This window comes from Doryrhamphus excisus, chromosome 2 (genome assembly GCF_030265055.1).
Source record: "Doryrhamphus excisus isolate RoL2022-K1 chromosome 2, RoL_Dexc_1.0, whole genome shotgun sequence".
Taxonomy (NCBI): Eukaryota; Metazoa; Chordata; class Actinopteri; order Syngnathiformes; family Syngnathidae; genus Doryrhamphus; species Doryrhamphus excisus.
Genome location: NC_080467.1, coordinates 21,144,631 through 21,171,167, shown reverse-complemented (window position 1 = coordinate 21,171,167; position 26,537 = coordinate 21,144,631). Strand labels below are relative to the sequence as shown.

Genomic DNA, 26,537 nt, shown 5'->3' with positions numbered 1-26,537 from the left:
AGCAACATAGTAGGTGGCACAGACACAGCTTCACATTGCCCCCACTTTTAGACCCGACTGAAAAAAAACTCTCTTGCTTGGTGCTAACATGATGACCATTAGCATGTTAGCATTTAAGCTAATTTACTCATGTCTCAAGGCAAATAGACACATGGCATGATGTGGGGACACTATGGGACTGCCTTAACACTTTTGGATCTTGAGGCTGTCTTGCTAGTTTTTTTTTTTTTTACCCCGGACACAGTCTCTTTGAGAGGAGGCTGCGGTCCATCAGGACCAAAACCTCACGCCACAAGAACAGTTTCTTCCCGTCTGCTGTCAGCGTCATCAACAAGTCCCGGAATCCCCCCCCCCCCCCCGACACTGTTCACACCCCACCTCTGCCTCATCCTGCCACTTTGACACTCTATATGCGTTAAATTAACGCTCAGTTTGGACTCTTAGGAAAAACAATCAGACTGCAGTTCCGGAACAACAAACAAAAAACAGACCGTGTACATATATTTATACTGTATACTGTATATTTTGTATTTTCATTTTTTAATAGATGTGTCTGCACCTACTTCACCAAAACAAATCCCCAGTCGAGGTCAGCAGGCCCCGTCTCCACTGTAAACAGTGTGGACTGGGCAATGCTTCCCTTTTCGGAGGGTCCGGACGGTTTGCCAGAACCCCTTCGAGGCCGACCAAAAGTCGCGCTACATGGCCTCACCGAATTCCTCCCACACCCGAGTTTTTGCCTCGACAACCGCAGAAGCCGCAAACCGTTTGGCCTGACAGTACCTGTCAGCTGCTTCCGGAGTCCCACAAGCCATCAATGCTCGATAGGACTCCTTCTTCAGCTTGATGGCGGCCCTGACCTCTGGTGTCCACCATCGGGTTCGGGGCCTGCCGCCACGACTGGCACCGACCGCCTTGCGGCCGCAGCTCCGGTCAGCCGCCTCAGCAATGGAGGCACGGAATATGGCCCATTCGGACTCAATATCCCGGTCCTCCCCCGGGATGCAGGCGAAGCTCTGCCAGAGGTGAGAGTTGAAGACTCGACAAACGGGAGACTCTGCCAGACGTTCCCAGCACACCCTCACTACTCGTTTGGGTCTACCAGGTCTGTCCTGCATCCTCCCCCGCCATCTAATCCAACTCATCACCAGGTGGTGATCAGTTGACAGCTCAGCCCCTCTCTTCACCCGCCTGTCCAGAACATGCGGACGCAGGTCTGATGACACGACTGCAAAGTCGATCATAGACCTGCAGCCAAGGGTGTCCTGGTGCCACGTGCACTTATGGACATCCCAGAATTTCTAGGCGCAGCCAAGGTGTTGAGGGAATCTGTTTCAGGGGCCTTAGAATCTCATCTCTGCTATTTGCAGATGATGTGGTTCTTATGGCCTCTACGGGCTGTGACCTTCAGCGCTTACTGGGACGGTTTGCATCTGAGTGCGAAGCCTCTGGGATGAGACTCGGTACCTCCAAATCAGAGGCCGTGGTTCTCAGTCGTAAAAGGGTGGAGTGCTCCCTCCGGGTTGGGAATGAGGTCCTACCCCAGGTGGAGGAGTTTAGGTATCTTAGGTATGGTCACGAGTGAGGGAAAGTGGGAGCGTGAGGTCGACAGACGGATCGGCGCAGCCTCGGCAGTAATGCGGTCGCTGTAACGGACCGTCGTGGTTAAAAAAGCTTTCAATTTACCGGTCGATCTCTGTTCCCATCCTCACCTATGGTCATGAGCTTTGGGTCATGACCGAAAGAATGACATCTCGGATACAGGCGGCTGAAATGAGTTTCCTCCGTAGGGTAGCTGGACTCACTCTAAGAGATAGGGTGAGGAGCTCAGTCATCCGGGAGGGCTCAGAGTAGAGCCGCTTCTCCTTCACATCGAGAGGAGTCAGTTGAGGTGGCTCGGGCATCTAGTCCGGATGCCTCCCGGACGCCTCCCTGGTGAGGTGTTCCGGGCATACCCAGCCGGGAAAAGGCCCCGGGGCAGACCTAGGACACGCTGGAGGGATTATGTCTCACAGCTGGCCTGGGAACACCTTGGTGTCCTCCCGGTGGAGATGGAGGAGGTGGCCGGGGACCGGGAAATCTGGGCTTCCCTACTAAGACTGCTGCCCCCCGCGACCTGGACCTGGATAAGCGGAGGAAAATGGATGGATGGATGGATGGATGGACTTGTATACTAAAATGAGATGGAGATAATTGCAATATTTGTCGGAATAGTTCTGGAACAAATGGTGGAAGGAGTATCTGACCAACACTGCTCTGAGACAAAGATGGCATACGCCAAGAAGAAACATGCAAGTTGGAGATGTGGTGATCGTCAAAAAGGAGGAGGTTCCCCGAAACGAATGGAAACTGGCTGGGATTTTTCAAGTCCATAAGAGTGACAATGGACTAGTGAGGACAGTTACGGTGTTTCACGATGCTTCAATGTCCCGCAATGGCGTGTGAATGCACTCAAGAGCAATAAATGCATCGAGAACAGCAGTAAAGGAAGCGTGAACTCTTTACTGGACCAGGTCAGCTAAGTAACAAAGACCATACATCTGCAAGCTCTTCAAAAGACACGTAAGGAGTACAGCCATAGCAGAGGATGGTTTCGATCCATCGACCTCTGGGTTATGGGCCCAGCACGCTACCGCTGCGCCACTCTGCTGCTGACATCTGTCCAAGTACCCAGCTTTGTGCGGCTCCTTTTGAGTGTCCTCTGTTGTCAGTGAACCTCACAAGGTCACAGTTTTTTTTCCTGATCAGGGCACCGTTTTAGGTTGGGTGGATGAGTGATCGAAAGCGCCAGATTAAGGTTCCTTACGCTCAGGAGGCACTGGTTGAAATCCCACAGCTGGCATTTTCCTGGTCAGCTCCATTATCCACGACTGGAATGATTTGGCAGCAAAAGACTGTCAGATTGTACAAGACACCTGAACACCTTGAGAAGAAGATTAAGAGAGGTTTTGTTCTAATGAGAAGGGTTTGTTTGTTGACATTGTGACATACAAAAGAGGGACTCCCCGTCGGGGAATCGAACCCCGGTCTTCCGCGTGACAGGCGGAGATACTCTCCACTATACTAACGAGGACTGCTGCTGCGATGATGTGGTGTCGATTGGCCAAAGGGGAATTCAGAACAGGCTCGTGGCCCATGACCGTTTTTATGGTAGCTGGAGACTTTAACCACTGAAATCCATCCCGCTTATCCTCATCAACGGACTGTATTCCCCACCCGTTACCAGCATGGGGACATTCCAACCCAAGATGAGAACACACTGGACCAGGGACACAGCAACATAGTAGGTGGCACAGACACAGCTTCACATTGCCCCCACTTTTAGACCCGACTGAAAAAAGACTCTCTTGCTTGGTGCTAACATGATGACCATTAGCATGTTAGCATTTAAGCTAATTTACTCATGTCTCAAGGCAAATAGACACATGGCATGATGTGGGGACACTATGGGACTGCCTTAACACTTTTGGATCTTGAGGCTGTCTTGCTAGTTCTTTTTTTTTTTTACCCCGGACACAGTCTCTTTGAGAGGAGGCTGCGGTCCATCAGGACCAAAACCTCACGCCACAAGAACAGTTTCTTCCCGTCTGCTGTCAGCGTCATCAACAAGTCCCGGAATCCCCCCCCCCCCCCCCCCCCCCCGACACTGTTCACACCCCACCTCTGCCTCATCCTGCCACTTTGACACTCTATATGCGTTAAATTAACGCTCAGTTTGGACTCTTAGGAAAAACAATCAGACTGCAGTTCCGGAACAACAAACAAAAAACAGACCGTGTACATATATTTATACTGTATACTGTATATTTTGTATTTTCATTTTTTAATAGATGTGTCTGCACCTACTTCACCAAAACAAATCCCCAGTCGAGGTCAGCAGGCCCCGTCTCCACTGTAAACAGTGTGGACTGGGCAATGCTTCCCTTTTCGGAGGGTCCGGACGGTTTGCCAGAACCCCTTCGAGGCCGACCAAAAGTCGCGCTACATGGCCTCACCGAATTCCTCCCACACCCGAGTTTTTGCCTCGACAACCGCAGAAGCCGCAAACCGTTTGGCCTGACAGTACCTGTCAGCTGCTTCCGGAGTCCCACAAGCCATCAATGCTCGATAGGACTCCTTCTTCAGCTTGATGGCGGCCCTGACCTCTGGTGTCCACCATCGGGTTCGGGGCCTGCCGCCACGACTGGCACCGACCGCCTTGCGGCCGCAGCTCCGGTCAGCCGCCTCAGCAATGGAGGCACGGAATATGGCCCATTCGGACTCAATATCCCGGTCCTCCCCCGGGATGCAGGCGAAGCTCTGCCAGAGGTGAGAGTTGAAGACTCGACAAACGGGAGACTCTGCCAGACGTTCCCAGCACACCCTCACTACTCGTTTGGGTCTACCAGGTCTGTCCTGCATCCTCCCCCGCCATCTAATCCAACTCATCACCAGGTGGTGATCAGTTGACAGCTCAGCCCCTCTCTTCACCCGCCTGTCCAGAACATGCGGACGCAGGTCTGATGACACGACTGCAAAGTCGATCATAGACCTGCAGCCAAGGGTGTCCTGGTGCCACGTGCACTTATGGACATCCCAGAATTTCTAGGCGCAGCCAAGGTGTTGAGGGAATCTGTTTCAGGGGCCTTAGAATCTCATCTCTGCTATTTGCAGATGATGTGGTTCTTATGGCCTCTACGGGCTGTGACCTTCAGCGCTTACTGGGACGGTTTGCATCTGAGTGCGAAGCCTCTGGGATGAGACTCGGTACCTCCAAATCAGAGGCCGTGGTTCTCAGTCGTAAAAGGGTGGAGTGCTCCCTCCGGGTTGGGAATGAGGTCCTACCCCAGGTGGAGGAGTTTAGGTATCTTAGGTATGGTCACGAGTGAGGGAAAGTGGGAGCGTGAGGTCGACAGACGGATCGGCGCAGCCTCGGCAGTAATGCGGTCGCTGTAACGGACCGTCGTGGTTAAAAAAGCTTTCAATTTACCGGTCGATCTCTGTTCCCATCCTCACCTATGGTCATGAGCTTTGGGTCATGACCGAAAGAATGACATCTCGGATACAGGCGGCTGAAATGAGTTTCCTCCGTAGGGTAGCTGGACTCACTCTAAGAGATAGGGTGAGGAGCTCAGTCATCCGGGAGGGCTCAGAGTAGAGCCGCTTCTCCTTCACATCGAGAGGAGTCAGTTGAGGTGGCTCGGGCATCTAGTCCGGATGCCTCCCGGACGCCTCCCTGGTGAGGTGTTCCGGGCATACCCAGCCGGGAAAAGGCCCCGGGGCAGACCTAGGACACGCTGGAGGGATTATGTCTCACAGCTGGCCTGGGAACACCTTGGTGTCCTCCCGGTGGAGATGGAGGAGGTGGCCGGGGACCGGGAAATCTGGGCTTCCCTACTAAGACTGCTGCCCCCCGCGACCTGGACCTGGATAAGCGGAGGAAAATGGATGGATGGATGGATGGATGGACTTGTATACTAAAATGAGATGGAGATAATTGCAATATTTGTCGGAATAGTTCTGGAACAAATGGTGGAAGGAGTATCTGACCAACACTGCTCTGAGACAAAGATGGCATACGCCAAGAAGAAACATGCAAGTTGGAGATGTGGTGATCGTCAAAAAGGAGGAGGTTCCCCGAAACGAATGGAAACTGGCTGGGATTTTTCAAGTCCATAAGAGTGACAATGGACTAGTGAGGACAGTTACGGTGTTTCACGATGCTTCAATGTCCCGCAATGGCGTGGGAATGCACTCAAGAGCAATAAATGCATCGAGAACAGCAGTAAAGGAAGCGTGAACTCTTTACTGGACCAGGTCAGCGAAGTAACAAAGACCATACATCTGCAAGCTCTTCAAAAGACACGTAAGGAGTACAGCCATAGCAGAGGATGGTTTCGATCCATCGACCTCTGGGTTATGGGCCCAGCACGCTACCGCTGCGCCACTCTGCTGCTGACATCTGTCCAAGTACCCAGCTTTGTGCGGCTCCTTTTGAGTGTCCTCTGTTGTCAGTGAACCTCACAAGGTCACAGTTTTTTTTCCTGATCAGGGCACCGTTTTAGGTTGGGTGGATGAGTGATCGAAAGCGCCAGATTAAGGTTCCTTACGCTCAGGAGGCACTGGTTGAAATCCCACAGCTGGCATTTTCCTGGTCAGCTCCATTATCCACGACTGGAATGATTTGGCAGCAAAAGACTGTCAGATTGTACAAGACACCTGAACACCTTGAGAAGAAGATTAAGAGAGGTTTTGTTCTAATGAGAAGGGTTTGTTTGTTGACATTGTGACATACAAAAGAGGTACTCCCCGTCGGGGAATCGAACCCCGGTCTTCCGCGTGACAGGCGGAGATACTGTCCACTATACTAACGAGGACTGCTGCGGCGATGATGTGGTGTCGATTGGCCAAAGGGGAATTCAGAACAGGCTCGTGGCCCATGACCGTTTTTATGGTAGCTGGAGACTTTAACCACTGAAATCCATCCCGCTTATCCTCATCAACGGACTGTATTCCCCACCCGTTACCAGCATGGGGACATTCCAACCCAAGATGAGAACACACTGGACCAGGGACACAGCAACATAGTAGGTGGCACAGACACAGCTTCACATTGCCCCCACTTTTAGACCCGACTGAAAAAAAACTCTCTTGCTTGGTGCTAACATGATGACCATTAGCATGTTAGCATTTAAGCTAATTTACTCATGTCTCAAGGCAAATAGACACATGGCATGATGTGGGGACACTATGGGACTGCCTTAACACTTTTGGATCTTGAGGCTGTCTTGCTAGTTTTTTTTTTTTTTACCCCGGACACAGTCTCTTTGAGAGGAGGCTGCGGTCCATCAGGACCAAAACCTCACGCCACAAGAACAGTTTCTTCCCGTCTGCTGTCAGCGTCATCAACAAGTCCCGGAATCCCCCCCCCCCCCCCCCCCCGACACTGTTCACACCCCACCTCTGCCTCATCCTGCCACTTTGACACTCTATATGCGTTAAATTAACGCTCAGTTTGGACTCTTAGGAAAAACAATCAGACTGCAGTTCCGGAACAACAAACAAAAAACAGACCGTGTACATATATTTATACTGTATACTGTATATTTTGTATTTTCATTTTTTAATAGATGTGTCTGCACCTACTTCACCAAAACAAATCCCCAGTCGAGGTCAGCAGGCCCCGTCTCCACTGTAAACAGTGTGGACTGGGCAATGCTTCCCTTTTCGGAGGGTCCGGACGGTTTGCCAGAACCCCTTCGAGGCCGACCAAAAGTCGCGCTACATGGCCTCACCGAATTCCTCCCACACCCGAGTTTTTGCCTCGACAACCGCAGAAGCCGCAAACCGTTTGGCCTGACAGTACCTGTCAGCTGCTTCCGGAGTCCCACAAGCCATCAATGCTCGATAGGACTCCTTCTTCAGCTTGATGGCGGCCCTGACCTCTGGTGTCCACCATCGGGTTCGGGGCCTGCCGCCACGACTGGCACCGACCGCCTTGCGGCCGCAGCTCCGGTCAGCCGCCTCAGCAATGGAGGCACGGAATATGGCCCATTCGGACTCAATATCCCGGTCCTCCCCCGGGATGCAGGCGAAGCTCTGCCAGAGGTGAGAGTTGAAGACTCGACAAACGGGAGACTCTGCCAGACGTTCCCAGCACACCCTCACTACTCGTTTGGGTCTACCAGGTCTGTCCTGCATCCTCCCCCGCCATCTAATCCAACTCATCACCAGGTGGTGATCAGTTGACAGCTCAGCCCCTCTCTTCACCCGCCTGTCCAGAACATGCGGACGCAGGTCTGATGACACGACTGCAAAGTCGATCATAGACCTGCAGCCAAGGGTGTCCTGGTGCCACGTGCACTTATGGACATCCCAGAATTTCTAGGCGCAGCCAAGGTGTTGAGGGAATCTGTTTCAGGGGCCTTAGAATCTCATCTCTGCTATTTGCAGATGATGTGGTTCTTATGGCCTCTACGGGCTGTGACCTTCAGCGCTTACTGGGACGGTTTGCATCTGAGTGCGAAGCCTCTGGGATGAGACTCGGTACCTCCAAATCAGAGGCCGTGGTTCTCAGTCGTAAAAGGGTGGAGTGCTCCCTCCGGGTTGGGAATGAGGTCCTACCCCAGGTGGAGGAGTTTAGGTATCTTAGGTATGGTCACGAGTGAGGGAAAGTGGGAGCGTGAGGTCGACAGACGGATCGGCGCAGCCTCGGCAGTAATGCGGTCGCTGTAACGGACCGTCGTGGTTAAAAAAGCTTTCAATTTACCGGTCGATCTCTGTTCCCATCCTCACCTATGGTCATGAGCTTTGGGTCATGACCGAAAGAATGACATCTCGGATACAGGCGGCTGAAATGAGTTTCCTCCGTAGGGTAGCTGGACTCACTCTAAGAGATAGGGTGAGGAGCTCAGTCATCCGGGAGGGCTCAGAGTAGAGCCGCTTCTCCTTCACATCGAGAGGAGTCAGTTGAGGTGGCTCGGGCATCTAGTCCGGATGCCTCCCGGACGCCTCCCTGGTGAGGTGTTCCGGGCATACCCAGCCGGGAAAAGGCCCCGGGGCAGACCTAGGACACGCTGGAGGGATTATGTCTCACAGCTGGCCTGGGAACACCTTGGTGTCCTCCCGGTGGAGATGGAGGAGGTGGCCGGGGACCGGGAAATCTGGGCTTCCCTACTAAGACTGCTGCCCCCCGCGACCTGGACCTGGATAAGCGGAGGAAAATGGATGGATGGATGGATGGATGGACTTGTATACTAAAATGAGATGGAGATAATTGCAATATTTGTCGGAATAGTTCTGGAACAAATGGTGGAAGGAGTATCTGACCAACACTGCTCTGAGACAAAGATGGCATACGCCAAGAAGAAACATGCAAGTTGGAGATGTGGTGATCGTCAAAAAGGAGGAGGTTCCCCGAAACGAATGGAAACTGGCTGGGATTTTTCAAGTCCATAAGAGTGACAATGGACTAGTGAGGACAGTTACGGTGTTTCACGATGCTTCAATGTCCCGCAATGGCGTGGGAATGCACTCAAGAGCAATAAATGCATCGAGAACAGCAGTAAAGGAAGCGTGAACTCTTTACTGGACCAGGTCAGCGAAGTAACAAAGACCATACATCTGCAAGCTCTTCAAAAGACACGTAAGGAGTACAGCCATAGCAGAGGATGGTTTCGATCCATCGACCTCTGGGTTATGGGCCCAGCACGCTACCGCTGCGCCACTCTGCTGCTGACATCTGTCCAAGTACCCAGCTTTGTGCGGCTCCTTTTGAGTGTCCTCTGTTGTCAGTGAACCTCACAAGGTCACAGTTTTTTTTCCTGATCAGGGCACCGTTTTAGGTTGGGTGGATGAGTGATCGAAAGCGCCAGATTAAGGTTCCTTACGCTCAGGAGGCACTGGTTGAAATCCCACAGCTGGCATTTTCCTGGTCAGCTCCATTATCCACGACTGGAATGATTTGGCAGCAAAAGACTGTCAGATTGTACAAGACACCTGAACACCTTGAGAAGAAGATTAAGAGAGGTTTTGTTCTAATGAGAAGGGTTTGTTTGTTGACATTGTGACATACAAAAGAGGTACTCCCCGTCGGGGAATCGAACCCCGGTCTTCCGCGTGACAGGCGGAGATACTGTCCACTATACTAACGAGGACTGCTGCGGCGATGATGTGGTGTCGATTGGCCAAAGGGGAATTCAGAACAGGCTCGTGGCCCATGACCGTTTTTATGGTAGCTGGAGACTTTAACCACTGAAATCCATCCCGCTTATCCTCATCAACGGACTGTATTCCCCACCCGTTACCAGCATGGGGACATTCCAACCCAAGATGAGAACACACTGGACCAGGGACACAGCAACATAGTAGGTGGCACAGACACAGCTTCACATTGCCCCCACTTTTAGACCCGACTGAAAAAAAACTCTCTTGCTTGGTGCTAACATGATGACCATTAGCATGTTAGCATTTAAGCTAATTTACTCATGTCTCAAGGCAAATAGACACATGGCATGATGTGGGGACACTATGGGACTGCCTTAACACTTTTGGATCTTGAGGCTGTCTTGCTAGTTTTTTTTTTTTTTACCCCGGACACAGTCTCTTTGAGAGGAGGCTGCGGTCCATCAGGACCAAAACCTCACGCCACAAGAACAGTTTCTTCCCGTCTGCTGTCAGCGTCATCAACAAGTCCCGGAATCCCCCCCCCCCCCCCCCGACACTGTTCACACCCCACCTCTGCCTCATCCTGCCACTTTGACACTCTATATGCGTTAAATTAACGCTCAGTTTGGACTCTTAGGAAAAACAATCAGACTGCAGTTCCGGAACAACAAACAAAAAACAGACCGTGTACATATATTTATACTGTATACTGTATATTTTGTATTTTCATTTTTTAATAGATGTGTCTGCACCTACTTCACCAAAACAAATCCCCAGTCGAGGTCAGCAGGCCCCGTCTCCACTGTAAACAGTGTGGACTGGGCAATGCTTCCCTTTTCGGAGGGTCCGGACGGTTTGCCAGAACCCCTTCGAGGCCGACCAAAAGTCGCGCTACATGGCCTCACCGAATTCCTCCCACACCCGAGTTTTTGCCTCGACAACCGCAGAAGCCGCAAACCGTTTGGCCTGACAGTACCTGTCAGCTGCTTCCGGAGTCCCACAAGCCATCAATGCTCGATAGGACTCCTTCTTCAGCTTGATGGCGGCCCTGACCTCTGGTGTCCACCATCGGGTTCGGGGCCTGCCGCCACGACTGGCACCGACCGCCTTGCGGCCGCAGCTCCGGTCAGCCGCCTCAGCAATGGAGGCACGGAATATGGCCCATTCGGACTCAATATCCCGGTCCTCCCCCGGGATGCAGGCGAAGCTCTGCCAGAGGTGAGAGTTGAAGACTCGACAAACGGGAGACTCTGCCAGACGTTCCCAGCACACCCTCACTACTCGTTTGGGTCTACCAGGTCTGTCCTGCATCCTCCCCCGCCATCTAATCCAACTCATCACCAGGTGGTGATCAGTTGACAGCTCAGCCCCTCTCTTCACCCGCCTGTCCAGAACATGCGGACGCAGGTCTGATGACACGACTGCAAAGTCGATCATAGACCTGCAGCCAAGGGTGTCCTGGTGCCACGTGCACTTATGGACATCCCAGAATTTCTAGGCGCAGCCAAGGTGTTGAGGGAATCTGTTTCAGGGGCCTTAGAATCTCATCTCTGCTATTTGCAGATGATGTGGTTCTTATGGCCTCTACGGGCTGTGACCTTCAGCGCTTACTGGGACGGTTTGCATCTGAGTGCGAAGCCTCTGGGATGAGACTCGGTACCTCCAAATCAGAGGCCGTGGTTCTCAGTCGTAAAAGGGTGGAGTGCTCCCTCCGGGTTGGGAATGAGGTCCTACCCCAGGTGGAGGAGTTTAGGTATCTTAGGTATGGTCACGAGTGAGGGAAAGTGGGAGCGTGAGGTCGACAGACGGATCGGCGCAGCCTCGGCAGTAATGCGGTCGCTGTAACGGACCGTCGTGGTTAAAAAAGCTTTCAATTTACCGGTCGATCTCTGTTCCCATCCTCACCTATGGTCATGAGCTTTGGGTCATGACCGAAAGAATGACATCTCGGATACAGGCGGCTGAAATGAGTTTCCTCCGTAGGGTAGCTGGACTCACTCTAAGAGATAGGGTGAGGAGCTCAGTCATCCGGGAGGGCTCAGAGTAGAGCCGCTTCTCCTTCACATCGAGAGGAGTCAGTTGAGGTGGCTCGGGCATCTAGTCCGGATGCCTCCCGGACGCCTCCCTGGTGAGGTGTTCCGGGCATACCCAGCCGGGAAAAGGCCCCGGGGCAGACCTAGGACACGCTGGAGGGATTATGTCTCACAGCTGGCCTGGGAACACCTTGGTGTCCTCCCGGTGGAGATGGAGGAGGTGGCCGGGGACCGGGAAATCTGGGCTTCCCTACTAAGACTGCTGCCCCCCGCGACCTGGACCTGGATAAGCGGAGGAAAATGGATGGATGGATGGATGGATGGACTTGTATACTAAAATGAGATGGAGATAATTGCAATATTTGTCGGAATAGTTCTGGAACAAATGGTGGAAGGAGTATCTGACCAACACTGCTCTGAGACAAAGATGGCATACGCCAAGAAGAAACATGCAAGTTGGAGATGTGGTGATCGTCAAAAAGGAGGAGGTTCCCCGAAACGAATGGAAACTGGCTGGGATTTTTCAAGTCCATAAGAGTGACAATGGACTAGTGAGGACAGTTACGGTGTTTCACGATGCTTCAATGTCCCGCAATGGCGTGGGAATGCACTCAAGAGCAATAAATGCATCGAGAACAGCAGTAAAGGAAGCGTGAACTCTTTACTGGACCAGGTCAGCGAAGTAACAAAGACCATACATCTGCAAGCTCTTCAAAAGACACGTAAGGAGTACAGCCATAGCAGAGGATGGTTTCGATCCATCGACCTCTGGGTTATGGGCCCAGCACGCTACCGCTGCGCCACTCTGCTGCTGACATCTGTCCAAGTACCCAGCTTTGTGCGGCCGCTTTTTGAGTGTCCTCTGTTGTCAGTGAACCTCACAAGGTCACAGTTTTTTTTCCTGATCAGGGCACCGTTTTAGGTTGGGTGGATGAGTGATCGAAAGCGCCAGATTAAGGTTCCTTACGCTCAGGAGGCACTGGTTGAAATCCCACAGCTGGCATTTTCCTGGTCAGCTCCATTATCCACGACTGGAATGATTTGGCAGCAAAAGACTGTCAGATTGTACAAGACACCTGAACACCTTGAGAAGAAGATTAAGAGAGGTTTTGTTCTAATGAGAAGGGTTTGTTTGTTGACATTGTGACATACAAAAGAGGTACTCCCCGTCGGGGAATCGAACCCCGGTCTTCCGCGTGACAGGCGGAGATACTGTCCACTATACTAACGAGGACTGCTGCTGCGATGATGTGGTGTCGATTGGCCAAAGGGGAATTCAGAACAGGCTCGTGGCCCATGACCGTTTTTATGGTAGCTGGAGACTTTAACCACTGAAATCCATCCCGCTTATCCTCATCAACGGACTGTATTCCCCACCCGTTACCAGCATGGGGACATTCCAACCCAAGATGAGAACACACTGGACCAGGGACACAGCAACATAGTAGGTGGCACAGACACAGCTTCACATTGCCCCCACTTTTAGACCCGACTGAAAAAAAACTCTCTTGCTTGGTGCTAACATGATGACCATTAGCATGTTAGCATTTAAGCTAATTTACTCATGTCTCAAGGCAAATAGACACATGGCATGATGTGGGGACACTATGGGACTGCCTTAACACTTTTGGATCTTGAGGCTGTCTTGCTAGTTTTTTTTTTTTTTACCCCGGACACAGTCTCTTTGAGAGGAGGCTGCGGTCCATCAGGACCAAAACCTCACGCCACAAGAACAGTTTCTTCCCGTCTGCTGTCAGCGTCATCAACAAGTCCCGGAATCCCCCCCCCCCCCCGACACTGTTCACACCCCACCTCTGCCTCATCCTGCCACTTTGACACTCTATATGCGTTAAATTAACGCTCAGTTTGGACTCTTAGGAAAAACAATCAGACTGCAGTTCCGGAACAACAAACAAAAAACAGACCGTGTACATATATTTATACTGTATACTGTATATTTTGTATTTTCATTTTTTAATAGATGTGTCTGCACCTACTTCACCAAAACAAATCCCCAGTCGAGGTCAGCAGGCCCCATCTCCACTGTAAACAGTGTGGACTGGGCAATGCTTCCCTTTTCGGAGGGTCCGGACGGTTTGCCAGAACCCCTTCGAGGCCGACCAAAAGTCGCGCTACATGGCCTCACCGAATTCCTCCCACACCCGAGTTTTTGCCTCGACAACCGCAGAAGCCGCAAACCGTTTGGCCTGACAGTACCTGTCAGCTGCTTCCGGAGTCCCACAAGCCATCAATGCTCGATAGGACTCCTTCTTCAGCTTGATGGCGGCCCTGACCTCTGGTGTCCACCATCGGGTTCGGGGCCTGCCGCCACGACTGGCACCGACCGCCTTGCGGCCGCAGCTCCGGTCAGCCGCCTCAGCAATGGAGGCACGGAATATGGCCCATTCGGACTCAATATCCCGGTCCTCCCCCGGGATGCAGGCGAAGCTCTGCCAGAGGTGAGAGTTGAAGACTCGACAAACGGGAGACTCTGCCAGACGTTCCCAGCACACCCTCACTACTCGTTTGGGTCTACCAGGTCTGTCCTGCATCCTCCCCCGCCATCTAATCCAACTCATCACCAGGTGGTGATCAGTTGACAGCTCAGCCCCTCTCTTCACCCGCCTGTCCAGAACATGCGGATGCAGGTCTGATGACACGACTGCAAAGTCGATCATAGACCTGCAGCCAAGGGTGTCCTGGTGCCACGTGCACTTATGGACATCCCAGAATTTCTAGGCGCAGCCAAGGTGTTGAGGGAATCTGTTTCAGGGGCCTTAGAATCTCATCTCTGCTATTTGCAGATGATGTGGTTCTTATGGCCTCTACGGGCTGTGACCTTCAGCGCTTACTGGGACGGTTTGCATCTGAGTGCGAAGCCTCTGGGATGAGACTCGGTACCTCCAAATCAGAGGCCGTGGTTCTCAGTCGTAAAAGGGTGGAGTGCTCCCTCCGGGTTGGGAATGAGGTCCTACCCCAGGTGGAGGAGTTTAGGTATCTTAGGTATGGTCACGAGTGAGGGAAAGTGGGAGCGTGAGGTCGACAGACGGATCGGCGCAGCCTCGGCAGTAATGCGGTCGCTGTAACGGACCGTCGTGGTTAAAAAAGCTTTCAATTTACCGGTCGATCTCTGTTCCCATCCTCACCTATGGTCATGAGCTTTGGGTCATGACCGAAAGAATGACATCTCGGATACAGGCGGCTGAAATGAGTTTCCTCCGTAGGGTAGCTGGACTCACTCTAAGAGATAGGGTGAGGAGCTCAGTCATCCGGGAGGGCTCAGAGTAGAGCCGCTTCTCCTTCACATCGAGAGGAGTCAGTTGAGGTGGCTCGGGCATCTAGTCCGGATGCCTCCCGGACGCCTCCCTGGTGAGGTGTTCCGGGCATACCCAGCCGGGAAAAGGCCCCGGGGCAGACCTAGGACACGCTGGAGGGATTATGTCTCACAGCTGGCCTGGGAACACCTTGGTGTCCTCCCGGTGGAGATGGAGGAGGTGGCCGGGGACCGGGAAATCTGGGCTTCCCTACTAAGACTGCTGCCCCCCGCGACCTGGACCTGGATAAGCGGAGGAAAATGGATGGATGGATGGATGGATGGACTTGTATACTAAAATGAGATGGAGATAATTGCAATATTTGTCGGAATAGTTCTGGAACAAATGGTGGAAGGAGTATCTGACCAACACTGCTCTGAGACAAAGATGGCATACGCCAAGAAGAAACATGCAAGTTGGAGATGTGGTGATCGTCAAAAAGGAGGAGGTTCCCCGAAACGAATGGAAACTGGCTGGGATTTTTCAAGTCCATAAGAGTGACAATGGACTAGTGAGGACAGTTACGGTGTTTCACGATGCTTCAATGTCCCGCAATGGCGTGGGAATGCACTCAAGAGCAATAAATGCATTGAGAACAGCAGTAAAGGAAGCGTGAACTCTTTACTGGACCAGGTCAGCGAAGTAACAAAGACCATACATCTGCAAGCTCTTCAAAAGACACGTAAGGAGTACAGCCATAGCAGAGGATGGTTTCGATCCATCGACCTCTGGGTTATGGGCCCAGCACGCTACCGCTGCGCCACTCTGCTGCTGACATCTGTCCAAGTACCCAGCTTTGTGCGGCTCCTTTTGAGTGTCCTCTGTTGTCAGTGAACCTCACAAGGTCACAGTTTTTTTTCCTGATCAGGGCACCGTTTTAGGTTGGGTGGATGAGTGATCGAAAGCGCCAGATTAAGGTTCCTTACGCTCAGGAGGCACTGGTTGAAATCCCACAGCTGGCATTTTCCTGGTCAGCTCCATTATCCACGACTGGAATGATTTGGCAGCAAAAGACTGTCAGATTGTACAAGACACCTGAACACCTTGAGAAGAAGATTAAGAGAGGTTTTGTTCTAATGAGAAGGGTTTGTTTGTTGACATTGTGACATACAAAAGAGGTACTCCCCGTCGGGGAATCGAACCCCGGTCTTCCGCGTGACAGGCGGAGATACTGTCCACTATACTAACGAGGACTGCTGCGGCGATGATGTGGTGTCGATTGGCCAAAGGGGAATTCAGAACAGGCTCGTGGCCCATGACCGTTTTTATGGTAGCTGGAGACTTTAACCACTGAAATCCATCCCGCTTATCCTCATCAACGGACTGTATTCCCCACCCGTTACCAGCATGGGGACATTCCAACCCAAGATGAGAACACACTGGACCAGGGACACAGCAACATAGTAGGTGGCACAGACACAGCTTCACATTGCCCCCACTTTTAGACCCGACTGAAAAAAAACTCTCTTGCTTGGTGCTAACATGATGACCATTAGCATGTTAGCATTTAAGCTAATTTACTCATGTCTCAAGGCAAATAGACACATGGCATGATGTGGGGACACTATGGGACTGCCTTAACACTTTTGGATCTTGAGGCTGTCTTGCTAGTTTTTTTTTTTTTTTACCCCGGACACAGTCTCTTTGAGAGGAGGCTGCGGTCCATCAGGACCAAAACCTCACGCCACAAGAACAGTTTCTTCCCGTCTGCTGTCAGCGTCATCAACAAGTCCCGGAATCCCCCCCCCCCCCCCCCGACACTGTTCACACCCCACCTCTGCCTCATCCTGCCACTTTGACACTCTATATGCGTTAAATTAACGCTCAGTTTGGACTCTTAGGAAAAACAATCAGACTGCAGTTCCGGAACAACAAACAAAAAACAGACCGTGTACATATATTTATACTGTATACTGTATATTTTGTATTTTCATTTTTTAATAGATGTGTCTGCACCTACTTCACCAAAACAAATCCCCAGTCGAGGTCAGCAGGCCCCGTCTCCACTGTAAACAGTGTGGACTGGGCAATGCTTCCCTTTTCGGAGGGTCCGGACGGTTTGCCAGAACCCCTTCGAGGCCGACCAAAAGTCGCGCTACATGGCCTCACCGAATTCCTCCCACACCCGAGTTTTTGCCTCGACAACCGCAGAAGCCGCAAACCGTTTGGCCTGACAGTACCTGTCAGCTGCTTCCGGAGTCCCACAAGCCATCAATGCTCGATAGGACTCCTTCTTCAGCTTGATGGCGGCCCTGACCTCTGGTGTCCACCATCGGGTTCGGGGCCTGCCGCCACGACTGGCACCGACCGCCTTGCGGCCGCAGCTCCGGTCAGCCGCCTCAGCAATGGAGGCACGGAATATGGCCCATTCGGACTCAATATCCCGGTCCTCCCCCGGGATGCAGGCGAAGCTCTGCCAGAGGTGAGAGTTGAAGACTCGACAAACGGGAGACTCTGCCAGACGTTCCCAGCACACCCTCACTACTCGTTTGGGTCTACCAGGTCTGTCCTGCATCCTCCCCCGCCATCTAATCCAACTCATCACCAGGTGGTGATCAGTTGACAGCTCAGCCCCTCTCTTCACCCGCCTGTCCAGAACATGCGGACGCAGGTCTGATGACACGACTGCAAAGTCGATCATAGACCTGCAGCCAAGGGTGTCCTGGTGCCACGTGCACTTATGGACATCCCAGAATTTCTAGGCGCAGCCAAGGTGTTGAGGGAATCTGTTTCAGGGGCCTTAGAATCTCATCTCTGCTATTTGCAGATGATGTGGTTCTTATGGCCTCTACGGGCTGTGACCTTCAGCGCTTACTGGGACGGTTTGCATCTGAGTGCGAAGCCTCTGGGATGAGACTCGGTACCTCCAAATCAGAGGCCGTGGTTCTCAGTCGTAAAAGGGTGGAGTGCTCCCTCCGGGTTGGGAATGAGGTCCTACCCCAGGTGGAGGAGTTTAGGTATCTTAGGTATGGTCACGAGTGAGGGAAAGTGGGAGCGTGAGGTCGCCAGACGGATCGGCGCAGCCTCGGCAGTAATGCGGTCGCTGTAACGGACCGTCGTGGTTAAAAAAGCTTTCAATTTACCGGTCGATCTCTGTTCCCATCCTCACCTATGGTCATGAGCTTTGGGTCATGACCGAAAGAATGACATCTCGGATACAGGCGGCTGAAATGAGTTTCCTCCGTAGGGTAGCTGGACTCACTCTAAGAGATAGGGTGAGGAGCTCAGTCATCCGGGAGGGCTCAGAGTAGAGCCGCTTCTCCTTCACATCGAGAGGAGTCAGTTGAGGTGGCTCGGGCATCTAGTCCGGATGCCTCCCGGACGCCTCCCTGGTGAGGTGTTCCGGGCATACCCAGCCGGGAAAAGGCCCCGGGGCAGACCTAGGACACGCTGGAGGGATTATGTCTCACAGCTGGCCTGGGAACACCTTGGTGTCCTCCCGGTGGAGATGGAGGAGGTGGCCGGGGACCGGGAAATCTGGGCTTCCCTACTAAGACTGCTGCCCCCCGCGACCTGGACCTGGATAAGCGGAGGAAAATGGATGGATGGATGGATGGATGGACTTGTATACTAAAATGAGATGGAGATAATTGCAATATTTGTCGGAATAGTTCTGGAACAAATGGTGGAAGGAGTATCTGACCAACACTGCTCTGAGACAAAGATGGCATACGCCAAGAAGAAACATGCAAGTTGGAGATGTGGTGATCGTCAAAAAGGAGGAGGTTCCCCGAAACGAATGGAAACTGGCTGGGATTTTTCAAGTCCATAAGAGTGACAATGGACTAGTGAGGACAGTTACGGTGTTTCACGATGCTTCAATGTCCCGCAATGGCGTGGGAATGCACTCAAGAGCAATAAATGCATCGAGAACAGCAGTAAAGGAAGCGTGAACTCTTTACTGGACCAGGTCAGCGAAGTAACAAAGACCATACATCTGCAAGCTCTTCAAAAGACACGTAAGGAGTACAGCCATAGCAGAGGATGGTTTCGATCCATCGACCTCTGGGTTATGGGCCCAGCACGCTACCGCTGCGCCACTCTGCTGCTGACATCTGTCCAAGTACCCAGCTTTGTGCGGCTCCTTTTGAGTGTCCTCTGTTGTCAGTGAACCTCACAAGGTCACAGTTTTTTTTCCTGATCAGGGCACCGTTTTAGGTTGGGTGGATGAGTGATCGAAAGCGCCAGATTAAGGTTCCTTACGCTCAGGAGGCACTGGTTGAAATCCCACAGCTGGCATTTTCCTGGTCAGCTCCATTATCCACGACTGGAATGATTTGGCAGCAAAAGACTGTCAGATTGTACAAGACACCTGAACACCTTGAGAAGAAGATTAAGAGAGGTTTTGTTCTAATGAGAAGGGTTTGTTTGTTGACATTGTGACATACAAAAGAGGTACTCCCCGTCGGGGAATCGAACCCCGGTCTTCCGCGTGACAGGCGGCGATACTGTCCACTATACTAACGAGGACTGCTGCGGCGATGATGTGGTGTCGATTGGCCAAAGGGGAATTCAGAACAGGCTCGTGGCCCATGACCGTTTTTATGGTAGCTGGAGACTTTAACCACTGAAATCCATCCCGCTTATCCTCATCAACGGACTGTATTCCCCACCCGTTACCAGCATGGGGACATTCCAACCCAAGATGAGAACACACTGGACCAGGGACACAGCAACATAGTAGGTGGCACAGACACAGCTTCACATTGCCCCCACTTTTAGACCCGACTGAAAAAAAACTCTCTTGCTTGGTGCTAACATGATGACCATTAGCATGTTAGCATTTAAGCTAATTTACTCATGTCTCAAGGCAAATAGACACATGGCATGATGTGGGGACACTATGGGACTGCCTTAACACTTTTGGATCTTGAGGCTGTCTTGCTAGTTTTTTTTTTTTTTACCCCGGACACAGTCTCTTTGAGAGGAGGCTGCGGTCCATCAGGACCAAAACCTCACGCCACAAGAACAGTTTCTTCCCGTCTGCTGTCAGCGTCATCAACAAGTCCCGGAATCCCCCCCCCCCCCCCCCCGACACTGTTCACACCCCACCTCTGCCTCATCCTGCCACTTTGACACTCTATATGCGTTAAATTAACGCTCAGTTTGGACTCTTAGGAAAAACAATCAGACTGCAGTTCCGGAACAACAAACAAAAAACAGACCGTGTACATATATTTATACTGTATACTGTATATTTTGTATTTTCATTTTTTAATAGATGTGTCTGCACCTACTTCACCAAAACAAATCCCCAGTCGAGGTCAGCAGGCCCCGTCTCCACTGTAAACAGTGTGGACTGGGCAATGCTTCCCTTTTCGGAGGGTCCGGACGGTTTGCCAGAACCCCTTCGAGGCCGACCAAAAGTCGCGCTACATGGCCTCACCGAATTCCTCCCACACCCGAGTTTTTGCCTCGACAACCGCAGAAGCCGCAAACCGTTTGGCCTGACAGTACCTGTCAGCTGCTTCCGGAGTCCCACAAGCCATCAATGCTCGATAGGACTCCTTCTTCAGCTTGATGGCGGCCCTGACCTCTGGTGTCCACCATCGGGTTCGGGGCCTGCCGCCACGACTGGCACCGACCGCCTTGCGGCCGCAGCTCCGGTCAGCCGCCTCAGCAATGGAGGCACGGAATATGGCCCATTCGGACTCAATATCCCGGTCCTCCCCCGGGATGCAGGCGAAGCTCTGCCAGAGGTGAGAGTTGAAGACTCGACAAACGGGAGACTCTGCCAGACGTTCCCAGCACACCCTCACTACTCGTTTGGGTCTACCAGGTCTGTCCTGCATCCTCCCCCGCCATCTAATCCAACTCATCACCAGGTGGTGATCAGTTGACAGCTCAGCCCCTCTCTTCACCCGCCTGTCCAGAACATGCGGACGCAGGTCTGATGACACGACTGCAAAGTCGATCATAGACCTGCAGCCAAGGGTGTCCTGGTGCCACGTGCACTTATGGACATCCCAGAATTTCTAGGCGCAGCCAAGGTGTTGAGGGAATCTGTTTCAGGGGCCTTAGAATCTCATCTCTGCTATTTGCAGATGATGTGGTTCTTATGGCCTCTACGGGCTGTGACCTTCAGCGCTTACTGGGACGGTTTGCATCTGAGTGCGAAGCCTCTGGGATGAGACTCGGTACCTCCAAATCAGAGGCCGTGGTTCTCAGTCGTAAAAGGGTGGAGTGCTCCCTCCGGGTTGGGAATGAGGTCCTACCCCAGGTGGAGGAGTTTAGGTATCTTAGGTATGGTCACGAGTGAGGGAAAGTGGGAGCGTGAGGTCGACAGACGGATCGGCGCAGCCTCGGCAGTAATGCGGTCGCTGTAACGGACCGTCGTGGTTAAAAAAGCTTTCAATTTACCGGTCGATCTCTGTTCCCATCCTCACCTATGGTCATGAGCTTTGGGTCATGACCGAAAGAATGACATCTCGGATACAGGCGGCTGAAATGAGTTTCCTCCGTAGGGTAGCTGGACTCACTCTAAGAGATAGGGTGAGGAGCTCAGTCATCCGGGAGGGCTCAGAGTAGAGCCGCTTCTCCTTCACATCGAGAGGAGTCAGTTGAGGTGGCTCGGGCATCTAGTCCGGATGCCTCCCGGACGCCTCCCTGGTGAGGTGTTCCGGGCATACCCAGCCGGGAAAAGGCCCCGGGGCAGACCTAGGACACGCTGGAGGGATTATGTCTCACAGCTGGCCTGGGAACACCTTGGTGTCCTCCCGGTGGAGATGGAGGAGGTGGCCGGGGACCGGGAAATCTGGGCTTCCCTACTAAGACTGCTGCCCCCCGCGACCTGGACCTGGATAAGCGGAGGAAAATGGATGGATGGATGGATGGATGGACTTGTATACTAAAATGAGATGGAGATAATTGCAATATTTGTCGGAATAGTTCTGGAACAAATGGTGGAAGGAGTATCTGACCAACACTGCTCTGAGACAAAGATGGCATACGCCAAGAAGAAACATGCAAGTTGGAGATGTGGTGATCGTCAAAAAGGAGGAGGTTCCCCGAAACGAATGGAAACTGGCTGGGATTTTTCAAGTCCATAAGAGTGACAATGGACTAGTGAGGACAGTTACGGTGTTTCACGATGCTTCAATGTCCCGCAATGGCGTGGGAATGCACTCAAGAGCAATAAATGCATCGAGAACAGCAGTAAAGGAAGCGTGAACTCTTTACTGGACCAGGTCAGCTAAGTAACAAAGACCATACATCTGCAAGCTCTTCAAAAGACACGTAAGGAGTACAGCCATAGCAGAGGATGGTTTCGATCCATCGACCTCTGGGTTATGGGCCCAGCACGCTACCGCTGCGCCACTCTGCTGCTGACATCTGTCCAAGTACCCAGCTTTGTGCGGCTCCTTTTGAGTGTCCTCTGTTGTCAGTGAACCTCACAAGGTCACAGTTTTTTTTCCTGATCAGGGCACCGTTTTAGGTTGGGTGGATGAGTGATCGAAAGCGCCAGATTAAGGTTCCTTACGCTCAGGAGGCACTGGTTGAAATCCCACAGCTGGCATTTTCCTGGTCAGCTCCATTATCCACGACTGGAATGATTTGGCAGCAAAAGACTGTCAGATTGTACAAGACACCTGAACACCTTGAGAAGAAGATTAAGAGAGGTTTTGTTCTAATGAGAAGGGTTTGTTTGTTGACATTGTGACATACAAAAGAGGTACTCCCCGTCGGGGAATCGAACCCCGGTCTTCCGCGTGACAGGCGGAGATACTGTCCACTATACTAACGAGGACTGCTGCGGCGATGATGTGGTGTCGATTGGCCAAAGGGGAATTCAGAACAGGCTCGTGGCCCATGACCGTTTTTATGGTAGCTGGAGACTTTAACCACTGAAATCCATCCCGCTTATCCTCATCAACGGACTGTATTCCCCACCCGTTACCAGCATGGGGACATTCCAACCCAAGATGAGAACACACTGGACCAGGGACACAGCAACATAGTAGGTGGCACAGACACAGCTTCACATTGCCCCCACTTTTAGACCCGACTGAAAAAAAACTCTCTTGCTTGGTGCTAACATGATGACCATTAGCATGTTAGCATTTAAGCTAATTTACTCATGTCTCAAGGCAAATAGACACATGGCATGATGTGGGGACACTATGGGACTGCCTTAACACTTTTGGATCTTGAGGCTGTCTTGCTAGTTTTTTTTTTTTTTACCCCGGACACAGTCTCTTTGAGAGGAGGCTGCGGTCCATCAGGACCAAAACCTCACGCCACAAGAACAGTTTCTTCCCGTCTGCTGTCAGCGTCATCAACAAGTCCCGGAATCCCCCCCCCCCCCCGACACTGTTCACACCCCACCTCTGCCTCATCCTGCCACTTTGACACTCTATATGCGTTAAATTAACGCTCAGTTTGGACTCTTAGGAAAAACAATCAGACTGCAGTTCCGGAACAACAAACAAAAAACAGACCGTGTACATATATTTATACTGTATACTGTATATTTTGTATTTTCATTTTTTAATAGATGTGTCTGCACCTACTTCACCAAAACAAATCCCCAGTCGAGGTCAGCAGGCCCCGTCTCCACTGTAAACAGTGTGGACTGGGCAATGCTTCCCTTTTCGGAGGGTCCGGACGGTTTGCCAGAACCCCTTCGAGGCCGACCAAAAGTCGCGCTACATGGCCTCACCGAATTCCTCCCACACCCGAGTTTTTGCCTCGACAACCGCAGAAGCCGCAAACCGTTTGGCCTGACAGTACCTGTCAGCTGCTTCCGGAGTCCCACAAGCCATCAATGCTCGATAGGACTCCTTCTTCAGCTTGATGGCGGCCCTGACCTCTGGTGTCCACCATCGGGTTCGGGGCCTGCCGCCACGACTGGCACCGACCGCCTTGCGGCCGCAGCTCCGGTCAGCCGCCTCAGCAATGGAGGCACGGAATATGGCCCATTCGGACTCAATATCCCGGTCCTCCCCCGGGATGCAGGCGAAGCTCTGCCAGAGGTGAGAGTTGAAGACTCGACAAACGGGAGACTCTGCCAGACGTTCCCAGCACACCCTCACTACTCGTTTGGGTCTACCAGGTCTGTCCTGCATCCTCCCCCGCCATCTAATCCAACTCATCACCAGGTGGTGATCAGTTGACAGCTCAGCCCCTCTCTTCACCCGCCTGTCCAGAACATGCGGACGCAGGTCTGATGACACGACTGCAAAGTCGATCATAGACCTGCAGCCAAGGGTGTCCTGGTGCCACGTGCACTTATGGACATCCCAGAATTTCTAGGCGCAGCCAAGGTGTTGAGGGAATCTGTTTCAGGGGCCTTAGAATCTCATCTCTGCTATTTGCAGATGATGTGGTTCTTATGGCCTCTACGGGCTGTGACCTTCAGCGCTTACTGGGACGGTTTGCATCTGAGTGCGAAGCCTCTGGGATGAGACTCGGTACCTCCAAATCAGAGGCCGTGGTTCTCAGTCGTAAAAGGGTGGAGTGCTCCCTCCGGGTTGGGAATGAGGTCCTACCCCAGGTGGAGGAGTTTAGGTATCTTAGGTATGGTCACGAGTGAGGGAAAGTGGGAGCGTGAGGTCGACAGACGGATCGGCGCAGCCTCGGCAGTAATGCGGTCGCTGTAACGGACCGTCGTGGTTAAAAAAGCTTTCAATTTACCGGTCGATCTCTGTTCCCATCCTCACCTATGGTCATGAGCTTTGGGTCATGACCGAAAGAATGACATCTCGGATACAGGCGGCTGAAATGAGTTTCCTCCGTAGGGTAGCTGGACTCACTCTAAGAGATAGGGTGAGGAGCTCAGTCATCCGGGAGGGCTCAGAGTAGAGCCGCTTCTCCTTCACATCGAGAGGAGTCAGTTGAGGTGGCTCGGGCATCTAGTCCGGATGCCTCCCGGACGCCTCCCTGGTGAGGTGTTCCGGGCATACCCAGCCGGGAAAAGGCCCCGGGGCAGACCTAGGACACGCTGGAGGGATTATGTCTCACAGCTGGCCTGGGAACACCTTGGTGTCCTCCCGGTGGAGATGGAGGAGGTGGCCGGGGACCGGGAAATCTGGGCTTCCCTACTAAGACTGCTGCCCCCCGCGACCTGGACCTGGATAAGCGGAGGAAAATGGATGGATGGATGGATGGATGGACTTGTATACTAAAATGAGATGGAGATAATTGCAATATTTGTCGGAATAGTTCTGGAACAAATGGTGGAAGGAGTATCTGACCAACACTGCTCTGAGACAAAGATGGCATACGCCAAGAAGAAACATGCAAGTTGGAGATGTGGTGATCGTCAAAAAGGAGGAGGTTCCCCGAAACGAATGGAAACTGGCTGGGATTTTTCAAGTCCATAAGAGTGACAATGGACTAGTGAGGACAGTTACGGTGTTTCACGATGCTTCAATGTCCCGCAATGGCGTGGGAATGCACTCAAGAGCAATAAATGCATCGAGAACAGCAGTAAAGGAAGCGTGAACTCTTTACTGGACCAGGTCAGCGAAGTAACAAAGACCATACATCTGCAAGCTCTTCAAAAGACACGTAAGGAGTACAGCCATAGCAGAGGATGGTTTCGATCCATCGACCTCTGGGTTATGGGCCCAGCACGCTACCGCTGCGCCACTCTGCTGCTGACATCTGTCCAAGTACCCAGCTTTGTGCGGCTCCTTTTGAGTGTCCTCTGTTGTCAGTGAACCTCACAAGGTCACAGTTTTTTTTCCTGATCAGGGCACCGTTTTAGGTTGGGTGGATGAGTGATCGAAAGCGCCAGATTAAGGTTCCTTACGCTCAGGAGGCACTGGTTGAAATCCCACAGCTGGCATTTTCCTGGTCAGCTCCATTATCCACGACTGGAATGATTTGGCAGCAAAAGACTGTCAGATTGTACAAGACACCTGAACACCTTGAGAAGAAGATTAAGAGAGGTTTTGTTCTAATGAGAAGGGTTTGTTTGTTGACATTGTGACATACAAAAGAGGTACTCCCCGTCGGGGAATCGAACCCCGGTCTTCCGCGTGACAGGCGGAGATACTGTCCACTATACTAACGAGGACTGCTGCGGCGATGATGTGGTGTCGATTGGCCAAAGGGGAATTCAGAACAGGCTCGTGGCCCATGACCGTTTTTATGGTAGCTGGAGACTTTAACCACTGAAATCCATCCCGCTTATCCTCATCAACGGACTGTATTCCCCACCCGTTACCAGCATGGGGACATTCCAACCCAAGATGAGAACACACTGGACCAGGGACACAGCAACATAGTAGGTGGCACAGACACAGCTTCACATTGCCCCCACTTTTAGACCCGACTGAAAAAAAACTCTCTTGCTTGGTGCTAACATGATGACCATTAGCATGTTAGCATTTAAGCTAATTTACTCATGTCTCAAGGCAAATAGACACATGGCATGATGTGGGGACACTATGGGACTGCCTTAACACTTTTGGATCTTGAGGCTGTCTTGCTAGTTTTTTTTTTTTTTACCCCGGACACAGTCTCTTTGAGAGGAGGCTGCGGTCCATCAGGACCAAAACCTCACGCCACAAGAACAGTTTCTTCCCGTCTGCTGTCAGCG

The 26,537-nt window shown here is 52.1% G+C and overlaps 7 non-coding genes across 7 annotated transcripts; all 7 read right to left on the bottom strand.

Annotated features, from left to right (window-relative positions):
• Positions 1-3,001: 3,001 nt before the first annotated feature.
• On the bottom strand, positions 3,002-3,073 carry trnad-guc (transfer RNA aspartic acid (anticodon GUC)). The gene has a single exon. It is a non-coding gene; the product is annotated as a tRNA-Asp (tRNA).
• A 3,211-nt stretch (positions 3,074-6,284) lies between these two features.
• On the bottom strand, positions 6,285-6,356 carry trnad-guc (transfer RNA aspartic acid (anticodon GUC)). Its single transcript has one exon. It is a non-coding gene; the product is annotated as a tRNA-Asp (tRNA).
• A 3,207-nt stretch (positions 6,357-9,563) lies between these two features.
• Positions 9,564-9,635, bottom strand: trnad-guc (transfer RNA aspartic acid (anticodon GUC)). The gene has a single exon. It is a non-coding gene; the product is annotated as a tRNA-Asp (tRNA).
• Positions 9,636-12,840: 3,205 nt separating this feature from the next.
• trnad-guc (transfer RNA aspartic acid (anticodon GUC)) lies at positions 12,841-12,912 on the bottom strand. Its single transcript has one exon. It is a non-coding gene; the product is annotated as a tRNA-Asp (tRNA).
• Positions 12,913-16,113: 3,201 nt separating this feature from the next.
• trnad-guc (transfer RNA aspartic acid (anticodon GUC)) lies at positions 16,114-16,185 on the bottom strand. The gene has a single exon. It is a non-coding gene; the product is annotated as a tRNA-Asp (tRNA).
• A 6,482-nt stretch (positions 16,186-22,667) lies between these two features.
• trnad-guc (transfer RNA aspartic acid (anticodon GUC)) lies at positions 22,668-22,739 on the bottom strand. The gene has a single exon. It is a non-coding gene; the product is annotated as a tRNA-Asp (tRNA).
• A 3,201-nt stretch (positions 22,740-25,940) lies between these two features.
• trnad-guc (transfer RNA aspartic acid (anticodon GUC)) lies at positions 25,941-26,012 on the bottom strand. Its single transcript has one exon. It is a non-coding gene; the product is annotated as a tRNA-Asp (tRNA).
• Between the last annotated feature and the right edge of the window lie 525 nt (positions 26,013-26,537).